Source organism: Protopterus annectens, chromosome 1.part0, assembly GCF_019279795.1.
Source record: "Protopterus annectens isolate FY-2018-M chromosome 1.part0, PAN1.0, whole genome shotgun sequence".
Classification (NCBI taxonomy): domain Eukaryota; kingdom Metazoa; phylum Chordata; order Ceratodontiformes; family Protopteridae; genus Protopterus; species Protopterus annectens.
Genome location: NC_056725.1, coordinates 842,735,562 through 842,750,109, shown reverse-complemented (window position 1 = coordinate 842,750,109; position 14,548 = coordinate 842,735,562).

Here is a 14,548-nt window from a genome sequence, read left to right as displayed (position 1 = left end):
ATTTATTCTGATAGTCTTTCACCATTAAATCTAACATTTCCAAACCAGTTTGGTTAAAAAGTTCAAGTAATTGCGTATGCAAAATTGAGCCAACAGTAGCATTATTAGGAAATTTGTAACATCTAAGGCCTTTCGGCACTCTTTTAACATTAATACATTCTTTTAGGTAACTAATCTCAAGTTGACAATTCTTATATGAATACAACTTGTTACTAAAAGAATCAAAGTCTATATCCAACTGCTGCGTGCTGTGATGAAAAGTACCTTTTTTGAACTCCGGTTGGAGTTCTGTCCATTTTTTAAAGTTAAACAAGTTATCCGTAACTTCACCATTCGGTGCCCTGCTGTTACAGTTCTCTTCATGCAAAGAAGATGTCCCAGTTTTTAAAGTACAACTTGTACTAGCGGTGCCATTCGGCTCCTGCGCCTTACGAGATCTTTGCTGAAGCGGTATTGCCTGTTGTTGATTTCCTGGAAAGAACGGAGAATCCGGAACATCGGGGTTCATCTGCCCCGTAAGTGCCTTGTTAATACTAGTCAGTAACGCTAATACCTGATTGAACTCAGATCGAGTGACCGGTGTATCGTCACTATCATCCCTTAAAATAAGGGGTGTGTTGAGAAGGTCCGTGGCTGGTGGTTCTTCCGCCATAACAGCAAAAAACCAACGAAGCGGATGTAAGCAAAGGAAAACAGGAACTGGAACAACTCACCGAGCCTGGACAAAAACCAACGTAAAGGTAACTGAAGTCAGCAAAAATATCTGTGAAACAGCTTTCAAAGTTAGTTGAATAACGAACCAAACGGTACAAATGAGTACCAGCCAAACAGTACAAAAGTTCTTCCTTTGAAAATAGAGGAATGGCAACCAGGTAATTCCACCAGAAAACTTTTATTGACAAAACGAACACCAAGCGCTTTCGCCTGGACAATTCCAGGCTTTATCAAGGTTAAATTACAAATGTGGCCACACTGTATAAATACACTAGTTGATCGGCCATTTAAACAATTAAGTTGGCAATTAGAGTAAAGCAATCAACTTTTATCTAAAATGACCTTAGTGAAGTGGATTGCTGATTAGATTTCTACTGTCTATTCCTTGCATGGCATGCAACTCTCCCATCCCCTAGAGATCATTCCACCAGGTCCATGTCTACCTCATCTGCCTTCTCAGCAAGAACTCCTATTGATGAAATTTGCACAGCAGCAACTTGGTCCAAGTCTCAGACGTTTGTCTCTCACTATAAATTGGACATTATTTCTAGAAACAGAGCATCCTTTGGCTCTACATTGCTCAGACATATCCTTCCTTGAGGGCCACCCAGGGTTTACATAGCTGGGGACTCTGACCCAGTAGTGAGGTATAATGAAATGGACATCAGATTAGAAGTTATGTACTTACCATAACTTGGCATCTGTGTTGTCCAATTTCAATATGCCTCATATCCTATCCACCATCCCACAGCTGTTCTAGGCTGTGGGATGGTGGATAGGATATGCCTCATATCCTATCCACCATCCCCCAGCCTAGAACAGCTGAGAGTGATAGAGAGGATATGGGAGTCCATAGGTTCCTAGTTTGAGTTCCAGTGTGGTCGCATTCATTTTTGTTTCCATTAGTATACATCTAAATCATCTTTAAGAGGGCAGTAAACTCAATCTGAGGGTTAGAGAAGGAGTATAGCATTATGGGAGAGGGAGGAGCATGAGGCTCTGATCATAAGTTTTGAGAAGTGGCCAAGTCAGGTCCGAGGTCAGATCCATAGACCCAGTAGTGAGGGATAATGAAATTGGACAGCACAGATGCCAAGTTATGGTAAGTACATAACTTCTGTTTCATTATACTGAAGATAAATTAAGCCAGTCCATATACAGTGCTGTTCAGGTATACCAGAAATCATGGATGCCATGAAAAATATAAGAAGGACAACATTCATTAAATAGATATTAAGTCATTAAAATAAATGAACATTGAATCTTCTAATAATCTCTCTAAGTATTATCTGGGCCTGTCAATGAGGAAGCAAATAAATAAAACATCTTATAGCCTGAAGTCTGTCCAAGAAAAAAGAAAAAAACAAGAGATTGTTAAGTATATGCCTTTCAGGAGAAAAGTATCTGGTTTTAGACATGTTATCAGCAAAGAATCATATAAGTTCATCAAGCATAGCAGTGGTTGAGGTTCCCTGAATCATCAGGCAAGCTGAGATATGTGAACATGGGTACAGAATGTGCCATTACTACAACATGTGCACAAAAAGACACCATGAAAAAGACACACTTTTATAAAATATGTGATAGAAAATGATGAAAGTGTGCTGCAGCTACACTGTCTTACATTGAAATAATCAGCTATTTATTTGTGTGATTTACCAGATAAGTGGCATGGTCCAAAGACCCTTCCCAACTATGAGCTGAGCCAGAGACAATGAGATAGTGACAATTAATCACAGGGAAAGAGATATTTAGAAGGCAGAAGATTTTATGCACAATGAAAAATTAACATGCACGCTCGCACATATTCACACACACACACACACACACACACACACACACACACACACACATATATATAGAGATGTATATATATATATATACACACACACACACACACACACACACACACACACATATGCAGACAAGCACACACATACAAACAGACACACACACATAGATATGTATACACACACACACATACACAGATAAGCAAATATGCACACACACACACACACACACACACACACACACACACACACACACACACACACACACACACACATGCACAATGATGGATGGATAGATAGAGACAGGCACACACAATGATTAGACAGAAGGACAGATATATATAGACGTGTTCAAAAACACAAAGACAGATAAGATAGACAGAGACACACTCACACACACACACACACACAAAGATATACAGATAGATATATATGCACACACATGCACACAAACACACAAACATCCACATATACAGCTACTTCTATAGATATGCGTACACACGTACGCACACATATTTATGTAGTATATATCATATATATATATATGTGTGTGCTTGTGCATATATATGTATAATAAACACACACACACATGCACATTCTGAAAGCAGTTAAATATATGTCCTCCTAGTATATATATATATATATATATATATATATATATATATATATATATATATATATGTTCATGTTCCTTCATTTTGTAAATTGGAGAATCAGTAAATTACAATCTGCCATATGATGTAACAGACTGTTTTTTTTTTAATCTAAAATGCATGTACATTGACATCTATCCTGTAGGTGTTTTCTGAGTTTCTGGGTGGTGGCTAATCCTTTATGTTTGTAATATACTGACCTAAAGTAGTCCATGAAGCTGGAGAAATTTTACAGGAATATGTTCTACTTATGAGAAGTTTAGAAGAGTGGATTATAATGTGCTTGAGGAAGTAGAAGGCTGGGAGGACACTGAGTGAGAAAATAAGCCATGGGAAAAACTTAAAGGTGGTATACTCAAGGCTCTGGACAATGGTATGAGAAAAGACAAAAAGAAAAAGGTTAGCATGGCTCCTCTCCTTACTTTCTATGAACGCACAAGGACAGCATCCTTATATTTCACTCTCAGCTTTTCTGCTTATTAGTAGGTGTGAAAAGCCTCACCAAAATAGTCCCAACAAACTGAAACCATCTTCCTGGAGAGTTAAGAAAAATGGCACACTATAAACCATCTTCAAAAATTCCTAAAAGGCACCTATAAGGGTAAATGTTCCATGAACACAGGCTAAACAATCTGATTTTCCAACTAATCTTGCTACAAACTAATACAGAACTTACACTTTAGCTGCACAAACATAAAAAAAATATGCATAAGCATAAGTCTATGTATAAACATGTACACAATCCCATATAGTTTCCCTATATCCTTTTTTGTCAGGTATATGTATGTGCACATCATTACATATATGTGTTTTTCCTATTCAATGCACGTTATGTATGCATTTTGTTACAATGTTTGTGCCCAATTGTACTATTTGTACTGTTTAAAAATGCCATAACTCTGTATGCATTTGTTCATAATCTTGAAATTAATACACAATTTGTAAATATACTTGATTACCAGCTGTAAAACCATTGTTTGCTTGTACATCATTGTGCCTGGGTCATACTGAAAAGGGTCTTGAGATCAGCTCATCTACCTCTTCATCAAAAACATAACTCACTCTACAACCCCTCACTCGGGTGTCATTTTCATCAGTTGAAATCTGGCTCCATAACTCACAGCTTCAACTCAATCCAAAAAAAAAAACCAAAGATGTTGCTATTTCTCCCAAAAGCCCTAACATGCCTCAAACAAAATTTCTCAATAACAGCATCTGATAACACTCCTGTAGACGTCATCCCCCATACCAAGCTACTAGGAATGGTAGTTGATGATAACCAGAAATTTGACTTACTTGTGCAACAGACCATCAAAAAAACCCTCACCAAACATTAAGGGCACTCTATACAACAAAAACTACTTAAATGATTCATCCAAGAAACTCCTGGCCTCTACATTCCATCTCCCCACTTTATTATATTGCCTCCCAGTACTGCTTGACCTTCAGGTATCCATCCAAGACAAACTAAATCAGTGCTACAATAAAATAACAAAATTAGCCAGTAACTCATCAAACAGAACCCATTACGGCTTAGCTTAAAATGGCATAATTAGCTTGAATTACCCAAGAAACTCATACATAACTACTACTTGTCCGCAAATTAAAATACAAACCATAACAAAGCAAATCCCTGCTAGACTTACTACATATATACACCCCTGCTAGGCCACTTTGATCTGGGAACAAAATGCTCCTCAGTTCCTATAAACCATACCTGTCAGCAGGAACCTCTCTATATTCCAGCAATGTAGCCCACTCCTGGAACTCTAGCCCTGCACCCTTAATCATACTAGCAGCCTTTCCAATTTCAAGACCAATTTAAAAGAATATATATCTGATACCTGGAACTGTACCTGCACAATCCTCAGATCAGATGCCTGAGCATCTACTCAGTATAACTATGCCTTTCTCACTCTTAATTCACTAACACCTCCAGATCTTAGCAGGTAGTAATGGCGTAACATCAAAAGAAGCTCTCACTTTAATGGTACCCACTGCTAATCTATGCTATTCTACCACTTCAGCCAACACTTACTGCTATTTATTTTTTCTCAATAAAATTCTCATCTCTCTAATAATAAACTCTCTCTTCATGTCTTTATTATTTTTTTCCTACTAATTATTCCTCCTCATCTCATCTCATCTCATTCCATTCCTGTGTCTGGTTTGGCACCAGATTATACTTTATTATTTTTCAGTTCCATACATTATTAGAAATATAGTCAATATTTTGAATAACTATTTATGAGTTTTGTTTGACATAAGCTATCCACTTCTCCAGTGTGTCTTGCTACTTGTAGTGCATATTGTATTCTTGATCGCAATTTATCCTAGTAATGTTTTTGTTTGTCTTTTCGGCTTTTCCCAGTTAGGGGTCACCACAGCAGAACTCCGGTCTGCTAATGATTGGCAGTTGATTTTTATGGTGCTGAGTTGCCAGCCCGACACTCAACCTTCAGTGAAGGCACGCCCATTCACGCATGTCTTTCGGAGGCCACTCGACAGTGGGTAGGACATGCAGACTCCACACAAAAGGCACTAATTTCTGCAAATACTTTTTAAGTCTGTTTGTATTTTTACCTGTTCTGAGGATTTTTTTCCTCTTGTATATAATTACTTATCAACTATTGCAAAATGTTTTTATGTGTGCTTTGTAGAACCTTTCTCCCCAGCTCATTGTAACATTTTTAATATGTTACAGGGCTTTCTCCCCTTGAATATAATTACTTAACTACTGTTTAAATTTTTTTGAATCTGCTGTAGAGCTTTTCTCCCCAGGCCTCCAATGGAGATGGGCCATTGGCTCTGCTGGATTTTCCCTGTTATCAAATAACAAATAAAATAAATAAATGAATAAAACAGGAATCTGAGGCTAGCAGTGCTAAAGCAAGACAGACACTATGAAATGTGGAAAGAAAGGGTGGGGAGGTGGAATAGGCATAGGACAAGGAGGTTAGAAGAAAGGCAACAAAGATACTGAAGGTGGTAAAGGGTAAAGATAGAGGGTAGCAAGGGAAACAAGGGCTTTTTCAGGTGCACAGCAGAAAGAAGGAAGTTAGGAACTGTAAATGCCAGGCCGACAGAAAATGAGAGATTATTGAAGACAGAAAAAATGGATACTTAAGGAAAGTTTCAGTCTTCTCAAAAAGAGTATGGGGAAGCATGGAGGGAGGCAGGCACAATGGGGAGCACAAGACAGAGCGTGGGATAGATGGTGTGGGTTCAGGCAGATAAAAAGAAGTTATGTTCTTACCATAACGTTCCATGTGGAGTGTTCATCTCGCCTTTGTTCTTACACACGGGTTCGGAGCCGATCCTCGGCTCCGAGTCGGCCGCATAGCAAAGCTCTGCATCTTAGAGAAGCTTGAGACCAGGCTATATCCCACAATCCTCCCTGCCATTACTCAGATCTAGTTTGCAAGTAAACCAGACCAACCAAAAACCTCAGGTGCTAAGGCTACACACTGCCACAGAACTCAGAGACACTCTCTCACTTAACAAATTAACTAAGGGTAGTGAAATATACCCCATGAGGCAAGAAACAATATACCCGGAAGGGGTTAAGGCATTTCGACCAGACTCTAGTCCTACTCGTTCTTCCAAACACGTGAGGGAGGGAAGGGAGGGAATGTAAGAACAAAGGCAAGATGAACACTCCACATGGAACGTTATGGTAAGAACATAACTTCTTTATGTGAGAGTGTTCAATCTCGCCGTTTGTTCTTACACACGGGTAGCGTCCCTAGCTCCGTCACCCCAAGTGACTCATGGAAGAATGTTCCTAAGCACAGTGGAACCAAAAGATGTCCTGTCTTTGGAGGCTTTGTCAACCCTATAATGAGCGATGAAAGTATGTGGTTTAGACCAAGTGGCTGCTGCACAAATCGTGTCCAAAGGCAGACGAGCTGCATGAGCCAAAGAAGTGGAAACGGATCTGGTAGAATGGCCCTTAGGTTTGGCAGGCAAGGCCTGATTCGACTTAGAATATACAAAGGCTATACAATCAGTAAGCCATTTAGATAGTGTACGTTTTGTAACTGCCATGCCCTTTTTATTGTCTGCAAAAGCGACAAAAAGCTGATCTGTTTTCCTGTAATCTTTAGTCCTATCCAAATAAAATCTTAGTTGTCTGTGGACATCCAACTTGTGCAGCATATACTCCAACTTGCTGGTATGGTTCTTTAAAAAGGTAGGGAGTTCTATGGACTGGTTAATATTCATGACAGAACATACCTTAGGAAGGAAAGATGGATTTGTTCGCAAGGAGACTCTATCTGGGTGGAAAATTAAGTAAGGCGGCCTGACTGATAGTGCTTGCAGCCCTGAAACTCTTCAAGCTGAAGTAACAGCTACGAGAAAAAGTGTCTTCCACGACAAGAACTTCAGGAGGCAAGACGAGGCTGGTTCAAAGGGTGGCAACATTAGTTGTGACAATAATAAATTTAAATTCCATGGGAATAAAGGGTCTCTGATGGGCGGTCGAAGATGGAAGGATCCTTTCATAAAAGCCTTACAAAGCCTGTGGGACATAATAGGAGAACCGTCCTCACCAACATGGTAGTTGGATATGGCCGCCAACTGTACTCTTAGTGTGGAAGTAGAGGCTCCTTTGTGAAAAAGGATAGATAGAAATTCTAGAACTTTATGTAAAGGAGCTACTAGGGGGTCAAAGTGTTGGCTAGATGCCCAGTATACAAAGCGTTTCCATTTACTCCTGTAGAGTTTTGTAGTGGAAGCTTTATGAGAGGCAACCAGAATGCGTTGAACTGCCGGAGAAAGTAGATCAGACCTGGCTAGGCAGGGAAGTGGAGCAGCCAAGCTGCTAGTTTGAGGGATAGAAGAGACGGGTGAGGAACTCCCGACGAATGGGTCAGTAGATCTGGTACTGGGTCCAGGATCCATGGTTCCTCTGTTTGATGGGCTCGAAGAAAGGGGAACCACATCTGTTGAGGCCAGAATGGGGCTATGAGTATAATTGTCCTTTCCAGGTTCCTGGCTTTCTGAAGAAATTTGGGAATCAAGGGGGTAGGTGGAAATGCATATAGGAGACCCGGGGGCCAATCGTGTATCAGTGCGTCCCTGGGGACATCCCCCGGAGGGGGTAGAAGGGCAAAATAGCTTCTGCGTTTGGTATTCATCGGGGAAGCAAATAGATCGCAGCAAGGCTGGCCCCATCTGCGGAAAATTCTTTCCGCCACCTGTGGATTGAGGGATCACTCGTGAGGTAACAGGATGGCTCTGCTCAACCTGTCCGCAATGACGTTGGATGACCCGGGGATGTGCGTTGCTATCAGAAAGTGACCCGTGGACTCTGCCCATTGCCAAATTCTCATGGCCTCTCTGCATAATGGGTAAGATCTGGTTCCCCCCTGTTTGTTTATGTACCAGACTACAGACATGTTGTCTGTCTGAGCTGCTACTGTTCCTAGAGGTAGGAGGGTTTGAAAGTGTTGCAACGCCAGGAACACCGCCCTCATTTCCAGAACATTTATGTGCAGGTTGTACTCCATGTTGGACCATTCCCCTTGGACTGTTCTTCCCTGAAATAGTCCCCCCCACCCTATCAGAGAAGCATCCGTGGTTATCGTGGCCGTCGGATTGGGTAGAACAAATGGACGACCCATAGTGAGATCCTGACTGTACACCCACCATGAAAGGTCTCGTTTGCAAGAATCTGTTATCAGAATCTCGTGCGCTAGGGGTAACTGCTGGAACGACCACTGCGTGAACAGCAGCCATTGGAGGAGCCTCATGTGCAATCTCCCCATAGGAACTGCAATCAGGGACGCTGCCATGAGTCCCAAAACCTTCAACACTAGTTTGGCCGGGGCTTTCCTGCTTTGCAGTAGAAGAAGAACCTGTTCCTTGAGGGATGAAGCCCTTATTGGAGGGGAGCTTTACCAGTGTTAAACATGTATCTAGGTCTGCTCCGATGAATGAAATATGCTGTGAGGGCAGTAAGGCAGATTTTTCGAAGTTTATGGAAATCCCTAGGTGGGTACAAAGGCTGACTGTGTAGTTTCTGGCTTGTATGAGGCGACGCTCGGTGGTGGCGGTGAGGAGCCAGTCGTCCAGATAGGGAAACACCCGGAATCCTAGACGTCTCAAGTGAGACGCTACCACTGCCATGCATTTGGTGAATACCCTGGGGGCTGAGGTGAGCCCAAAGGGCAGGGCTCGAAATTGAAAGTGACTGGCTCCCAGCCGGAAGCGCAGGTGATCTCTGGACGGTCTGCCCATTTTAATGTGGTAGTAAGCGTCCTTGAGATCTATCGAGCACATCCAGTCGTCCTTCTGTAAAAATGGAAGGATCAATTGAAGCGTGACCATCCGGAACTTTTCCTTCTACACGAAGGTGTTGAGATTGCTGAAATCCAAAATTGGTCTCCAGTCCCCTGTCTTTTTTGGAACTAAAAAGAACCTTGAGTAAGTTCCGGATCCTCTTTGGTCCACCGGGACTGGTTGGATGACTCTTTTTTCGAGCAGCTTTGAAATTTGTATTGCTGCTGGGCCTCGAAGATGGGGTGGCACATCTGGAAACCTTCTTTGTTGGGGTGGAGTTGATATGAAGGGGATTTTGTATCCTCTGGTTACAATGCTTTTTACCCAAGAGTCCGAGGTAAGAGTTAGCCAGGCCTGTGGGTATAAAGCCAAGTGACCCCCGACTGCCTCCAGAGCAGGACAGTTTGGCCCCGTTCAGGAGTGCTGGAAAGGCTTACCAGGGACAGGATCCCTGTCGCCTTGGTTCTGCGGACCCCCTCTGCCGCCGGGGCGACGTCTTCCATTTCTAACCCCCCCCCTGCCTCTGGGGGGGGCATCACTCTGTGTGGCCTGGAAAGATCCCTGAGTTTTACGGAACCACATTTTTCCACCTCGTTGCCCTTTGGGGTACGGTCTACTTGGAGAGGAAAAACGGACTCCGACAGCAGACAGAGTCTTTCCTTCTTGCTCACACTGAGTTAGTGTCTCCTTCACTTTGGGCCCAAAGAGAGTGGCACCATCAAAGGGGGCGTTGGTGAAGGAAGACTTGAAGGCTTCCGCAAATGAGCACAGCCGCATCCAGGATTGTCTTCGTAGAGCAATCACTGAAGCTGCAGCTCTACTTGATCCTACAGCCGCATACGAGATGAGCCTCATGGATGAGTTCACTATGGAGGTAAGGGTGTTAAGCTGTGCTGTTACCTTATCTGAAACAGCAGCATCTGTGTTACTCTGGAGGGTATCTCCCAGCTCCTTGATGAGATCCCTCTGCAAACGTGTAAAATGTGTCAAATAGTTTAGCGAACGCATGGAAAAAGTCGCTGAACTAAAAACACGCTTCCCAGATCTGTCCATAGTCCTAGAATCCTTATTAGGAGGATGAACAGAAGAGGAAGACTCAGACATCTCCTTTTTAGTGGCTGCCGCCACCACCATAGCGTCGACTGGAACTCCCTTGGTGAGATAAACCTTGTCCTGGGGGGCGGTCATAAATTTGCTCGGTTTTTGAGGGGCCGGTTCCACTGTGTCTGGTGTCTCCCACGCCCTTCGAGCAATTAAATCCATTAACTCATCGAAGGGCGGAGTAACCCAGGAGGTAGAAGGTTGAGCACCAAAATCCTTCAGCAGCACCGACTTGTCCTCAGTGCGGGCTAGGAACTGACAATCACCCCTCTGTTTTAAGATCTCCAAGATGTCCACAAATGAGACATCCTCAGAGGGGGATTTTGGGGACCCCTCTGCCTCATCCAAGTCAGTGTCAGATGTTAGAGACTCCTGCGGGGAATCTAAGTGCCTCCTCTTGCACAGTCTTTTCCTCGGAACCTCATCAGAGGGGGCTTCCGGTGAGGCCTCCGAGGAACAGGGAGCACCCTCTGGGGGTGGCTGAGGCAATGGGCAGAAACAGAGAGTGGCCCCTTAGGGGAGGGAGAAGACGCCTCCGATGAAGTGGTTATCTGTGCAGACAAAACCTTCCTCATAAGGTCAAAAACCCCTGAACCCTAGGCCGAGGACTCCTCCGGTTCCAAAGAACATGGAAGCATCCCAGACACGGGGGCCATGGGCCCCGACCCCAAAGACGGAGCCGAGCCAATCTGCACCGAGGCCCCGAGAGGGAAAGTCGGCACTGAAAGGTCGGTACGACTCTCGGTCCCGGAACCGAGGAGAGATTGTCGGCTCCACGACTCACCTACAGGTTCCGAAGGAGTTGAAGTCAATGGTGTCGATCGTGCAATGGACGGTTTCGGCACCGAGGGCTCCACTATCATCGGCTCATCCTCTCCCGGCTCCGAAGACTGGATGGGTCTCGAAGGAGGACCTATTGGAGATAAAGGGAGGCCTTCTAGTTTCAACATCAATTGGGAGGAAACTGCAATCAACTTGGAAAGGGCCATGCTCTCCATGTGTTTCTGCACGACACGATCCACATCTGTATCGGATAACGGTCTGGAAGATTGGGTCGAAGGGGCCGAAGATGGCACTGACTGAAGAATGGACGGTGGCGGTAGCTCCGACACCGGTTCCAAGACCTGGGGCTCAGTGAAAGACAAACGTTCGACGCTCGGCCCCGAAGTCTGTGGAACCGGCGAATGAACCTTCGAAGATGAACTCGGAGCCGATGACATGGGCTCCGACATCTTCGACCCCTTCGAGGACTTAGAAGCCTGGTCTGATTTGTCCAAAGCCTCCTGGAAGGCAGGCTTAAGTAGTCCCCTATCTATAAGTTTCCTGCGTCTATCTGTCATGACCCTCCCGCTGAAGGAATGGCATATAGCGCAATCCTCTTGTAGGTGGAGAGGGCCAAGACAGTAGACGCAGGAAGTGTGGTTGTCAGTGATGGACATTTTCTGTCCACACTGATATCTTTTAAAGCCGGATTTGGCTTTTTCTGACATAACTGGTAGAAGTAAGACATTCTACTAGGAAAAATTTTAAGACACTAGCTATAATAACTAATAACTACTAAGTAAATATATATATATATATATATATATATATATATATATATATATATATATATATATATATATATATATATATATATATATATATATATATATGTATATATATATATAAGTATTGCTATAAGTGGGAAAAAGGAGATAGGCCACAAAAGGGAACCTATAAAAATATGACAGGATTAACTATAATAACACACACACACACACTAGCACTATATCAAAAACTAACTTTAAGAACTTTAAGAACTTTAAGAACTTTTTAAACAAGAAAGATAAGAATCTTATCTGTAATATAACAAAAATCTCTCTGGTCCGAGCTCTCGTCGATGTGATCTGTTGCAGCGGCAAACTAGATCTGAGTAATGGCAGGGAGGATTGTGGGATATAGCCTGGTCTCGAGCTTCTCTAAGATGCAGAGCTTTGCTATGCGGCCGACTCGGAGCCGAGGATCGGCTCCGAACCCGTGTGTAAGAACAAACGGCGAGATTGAACACTCTCACATGTTGTCCTTTACAGATTAAAGATATTCCAATGCCACTGAGTTTTATGACCATTAACACCTTGCAAATAACCTCCCTCAGGCCACACCTCATTTTTTTCCTCCAATTGGACCATACCAGTCAATCTTACAGTAAATTTGTGGATATCTTCCCAGTCATCTAGGGTATGTTTAAAGGAAGATAGTAAGTTCCACTTATTAACATGTAGGGTAAGTTTATTCTACAAGTTTGAGAGGTGCTAATTTATAAACCTGTCCTTTCATAATATTTTATTTATCTCTTGGTTAAAGGTTAGGTCTCTCATTCTATTGTTGATGGAAACATTGGACCTGTGAAGATACAGAAGGTCCAGGACTATTGGGTCTGTAAAGAGGAGACTGAATCACAATGACATCTCAAACATGGACAGTGTGTTCCTATTCCCACTGATGAAGATCTGCAAAAGATTTCTGCCTAGTGAAATGTCAGACAATTAGAAGACAGCAGTTTGGTGCCCCATATAAGGGGGAGCATAAAAATTTAGGGAACTACAAATCTGTTAACTTTACAACAATGGCAAAGAAAGTCATAAGGACAATCCTGAGTTGAAGGCAAAGGTTGTAGCTGCTCTGGAGGACAGTATCTCCTGGAGAGCAACCAACATGAATTCATAGAAAAATCATAGCCCATAGAAACTGCCATTCTAACATGATCTAGTTTTGTGACCGGAGTATAGGTGAAATTGGTAGGTCAGTAACACTAGATGGACTCTACTTAGACTTTGGCAAGGCCTTTGCCTCAGTTCCTCAGAGGAAGCTAATGGGAACACTGCAGAGGTTGGAGTAGGACCAAGACAGATGACCTGAACAGCTGCACAGTTGAATGGTAGGACACAGGACTGTAGTGAGATGGACAATGTCAATTAGGAGTGTGACTGTTGGACTCCCAGAAGGTCTTTCTTGGGTCTATTTGTCTTCAGTGTGTTGTCTCAGGCATACCTGAGGAAACAGAGAACAAGATTAACCTCTTTGCAAATGACACAAAGGTGGAAGTTGGGGAAGAGTCTAGCAAAGGATTTGGAAAGACTAAACACGGGGAAAGAAAGGTGTTAGTTGAGTTTTAGTCCAATCAGATATAAAATGCAGCACTTTGGTCACCACAGCACTAGTGTGAGCTGTCAGATGGATGAATGGAGCCAATGGCATTAGAGCTTGAAAAGGATCTAGGGGCACTGATCACAACCCTGGTGTGAACTGTCAGCTGGGGTGAGTGGGACCAATGGCATCAATGCTAGAAGAGGATTTATAGGCACTGATCACAGCTGGTTTAGCAAACTGGAAGCAGAGAAAGAGGGCAGTGGAAGCTGTAAACAGAATGATGGGTGTATCCTCAGGGGGATAGACTCTGGATGCTGGGGTGTATCCTCAGGGGATAGACTCTGGATGCTGGGGTGCATCCTCAGGGGGATAGACTCTTGATGCTGGTTATATCCTTGGGGGATAGACTCTGGATGCTGGGTGTATCCTTGGAGGATAGATTCTGGATGCTGGGGATAGACTTTGGATGCTAGGGTGTATCCTCAGGGGGATAGACTCTGGATGCTGGGTGTATCCTCTGGGGATAGACTCGGGATGCTGGGGTGTATCCTCAGGGGGATAGACTCTGGATGCTGGGGTGTATCCTCAGGGAGATAGACTCTGGATGCAGAGGTGTATCTTCAGGGGGATAGACTCTGGATGCTGGGGTGTATCTTCAGGGGGATAGACTCTGGATGCTGGGTGCATCCTCAGGGGGAAAGACTCTGGATGCCTGGTGTATCCTCAGGGGGATAGACTCTGGATGCTATTCTGAATTGAGAACAGTAGAGTCATAGCAGGGCATGACTGGATCATGTCAGGGAGATGTGAAGGGATCATTCTCAACAGAAAGCATGTTAGGAGGACAAGCAGCAGATTGTAAGGGCTAACTAG